The sequence below is a fragment of the Austrofundulus limnaeus genome, unplaced genomic scaffold (genome assembly GCF_001266775.1).
Source record: "Austrofundulus limnaeus strain Quisiro unplaced genomic scaffold, Austrofundulus_limnaeus-1.0 Scaffold153, whole genome shotgun sequence".
Classification (NCBI taxonomy): Eukaryota; Metazoa; Chordata; class Actinopteri; order Cyprinodontiformes; family Rivulidae; genus Austrofundulus; species Austrofundulus limnaeus.
In genome coordinates, this window is record NW_013952555.1 from 106,672 (window position 1) to 109,953 (window position 3,282).

The 3,282-nt window shown below is 36.8% G+C and overlaps 1 protein-coding gene across 2 annotated transcripts in view; it reads right to left on the reverse strand.

Moving 5' to 3' along the window:
• LOC106523350 (tripartite motif-containing protein 35) overlaps nucleotides 1-3,282 on the reverse strand; it is a 105,312-nt gene that overhangs the window by 76,612 nt on the left and 25,418 nt on the right. Inside the window, exon 1 of one of the 2 annotated variants that reach the window (XM_014016741.1) lies at nucleotides 1,152-1,416. The exons of the other annotated variant lie outside the window; for it this stretch is intronic. The gene's annotated coding sequence lies outside the window, so the exon portion shown is untranslated. Of the gene's footprint in view, nucleotides 1-1,151; nucleotides 1,417-3,282 lie in introns of those variants that run through there. 2 annotated transcript variants of the gene reach the window in all.

A 3,282-nucleotide genomic window follows, 5' to 3' on the forward strand; every position in this document is an offset into this window, starting at 1 on the left:
AAAACAAGATGAAAAAGACTTTTTGGCTGATATAAGATTTAAAACTTGGTTAGATGGACAGTTTTTGCAGTGCAGAACTCAGAACTCAGTTTGTGTTCTGAGACTTTATCCTCGTCCAGTTTGGATCATAATCTGATTAGGACGCATCCTTTTGTTTGTTTTCTGGTCTTGTCCCACTGAAGAGACCTTGAAGACCTAATCCTCCTGGTCTGGGAACACCTTGATCCGAGGAGGACCTGGGGTGTCTCTGGTTAGAGGGAGGTCTGTGGTTCACTGCTGGACCTGCTGTCTCCACCACCTCACAACGAATAGGAGGGAAAAAAATGGAGTTTTCTGGTTTTCCTCAACCAGATAAATAAGTCAGAGAACAAGTGCAGCTTTCTCCTTTATAATTCTTTTTGTCCTGTCGTCTATTTCTTTACTGTCACTGCTTCTGCTTTCTTTCATTCAGCTTGTATGTATTAAACATCTCCTCTGTCTGCAGGTTCTTTTGATTCAGGGTTATGTGGGGGACTCTGGATCAGAATCTTAATGTAACAGAATAATCCCAGCTTCCCAGAGCTCCACAAACTGATCACACATGTTAAATTATGATCTTTTCTATTTAATCACTTCAGATTGTTTTTCATTAGGGATTCTTTRCTTTCTGTCCAATTTAACACAATTCTTTATGTTTTATCTTCATTTTTCAATWAATCTTAAATAATAATGAGGCCACTGGTCAACTTAGTGTTGCATCTTAACATTTATCTAAAGTCAAAGAAAGAAAGCAGCTTGTTTGGTTGGAGTACATTCACTTGTCTTTCACACATTTTTCTAACTTCTCATCTTTTCTGACTCAAAAAGTTTCATTCTGTTTGTGGAAGTAGTTATTTTTTTACTGTAATATATGCTTCAACATTGACTTCACTGAGGGCTCAAATGAAAGATAAACCACCATAAATTATATTCTACATCCAKATTTACTCACAGCAGGATTTAAAAAGAAAAAAAGTAATATGAATCACAGCTGGATGACATTCAGCGAATCCCCACCAACAAACAGCCAAAACACAACAAAAAATGAATAAAACTTCACTTTTTCCAAAGCATTACAATTCACACAGCTTATAAAACCAGCAGCAGTAAAAAAAAAAAAAGTTTTCACTTACTTTTGATGCATAATTTGTCCTCTTTTTCTGATCAAAGGAAATCCAAAATGGCGTCCAGAACAAAGGTATAATCCTTTCTTTTATGGTATTTCCTGGCCACAAAAATCCATCTTCCTTGTCTTGAAGCACTCAGAACACTTCATAATAAATATATTTCCTCTTTAACAACAAGTTTATCAGCTGTCCAAAAAAAAACACACACCATAAAACCACTATGTATGTCTGCTGTTGACACCACTCAGGGCCAAGATGGCTGCCATTTGTATTGTCCTCACACCACTTCTTCTTTGTCTTCTTCCTGGTTTCTTTTTTGGTGGTTGGCAAGCAACTGACAGGTGCATTACCGCCACCTACTGGTGTGGAGTGTCCTCACACCACAGAGATGCATATTGAATAAAAGGTAACTTGATTGGGTGCACAGCTGTTGTGTCAGAATGAAGCTCAGACCTGATTGGCTGATTCTACAGTCAATCAATCACGCTGTGGGCGGGACCTGAGGAGCTTTCCACACATTTTGTGCTCTGGAGAGACAACAGATGAGCCCAGCCAGTCAAAAAAGGTGTCAGTCAAAAGAAGACAACCAATCAAATCGTTTGAACAGACTGCGACGCAAATGTAAAGTTCCCAGCAGCGTGGRTCAGGCTGTAAAGAGGCAGGAAGTGACCACAAACTATGTTCTCATGTTCTAATGTCGTCAGCTCTCAGCCTTTTTCTGTTGAGTAAAATCTGGTGAAAACAMAGTTTTTGCAAATCAGAACCAGTTTTTTCTCCTCATGAACAGATCAAACCACCTGGGATGTGATTCTTCTGTTCACCATCGTTAGTTTTCTTATAAAATCTCACCCTCGCATCTCTCAGCTCCTCAAGGGTTTCACAGATAAACTCAGTGTTTGTGTGTTTAAGGCCTCCCTTTGGCTTTGGAAGAACTCAGTTTGAAACTCGAGGATGTAAAACTCCGAGTTCACGAAGTCTCAACGTTAATTCTGCAGCTGCCTTGTCCACCGTGAAGAAACACAGGGAGGACTTCTTTACAGGTCTGCAACTTTACAGAGAGAAACAAAATAATTACTTTTCTTTATTTGACARTGCAACTATGTGTTAACTGTATATTATTAACAGAATACAATGATTTGTAAATCATTTTCAACCTGTATTTTATTGAATACATTACAAAGACAAGATATTTAAAGTTCAAATTAACTTTTTTTTTTACAAATATTCACTCATTTTGAATTTGATGCGGTTGTAGGGTTAACCAAAATATTCCAAAAAAAAAAAGCTGGGCCAGGAGCAACAAAAGACTGRAAACGTTGAGGAATGCTCAAAAAACACCTGTTTGCAGCATTTCACAGGTGAGCAGGTTGATTGGGTACAAAGGGAGCATCCCTGAAAGCCTCAGTCATTCAAGGGTTCACCGCTCTGTGAACACCTGCATCAGCAAATAGTCCAACAATTTACTAACAGTGTTTCTTATTTGCAAGAAGTTTAGTGATTTCATCATCTAGATGACTCTTAACTCAGGAATATCTGCTATGATTATCTTTAGAGCCATCACGATAATCTGAACGTCAGTTTGTCTATCTAAGTTAAAGCTCTATCATGCAAAGACAAAGCCACATAGCAACAAATTTGGAACATGTTGCAGGTATCATATAGGAGTTAATATTTGTTTAAAAAAAACAACAAAGTTCATCAGTTTGAACATTAAATATTTGTCGTGCATTTAATTGGGGTTGAAAACGTAAATCATCAGATTCTGTTTTTATTTATGTTTTACCAAATGTTCCAACTTGTTGTATTTGTACCAAAGTATAATTTCACAAGATGCTCAAAATTCCTCATTTTAACACAGTGAGGAGAAGTTCTCATAAAAATACGACTTTATTCTGGTAATTTAAAATAAAAATCTTTTGGTCTGGCCCTTCTCAGCTGCTACAAAACAAACTTTACTTCATTATCTTTACTTCATTACAACAAAAATCTGCATTTTTTGTTTAGAAAACTAGATTAACTGTTGCTTGTCTTGTTTTTACTCATCCTGAATGTTTGTTTTTTTAACATGGAGCTCTGATCATCATCATCATCATCTATCTATCTATCTATCTATCTATCTATCTATCTATCTATCTAT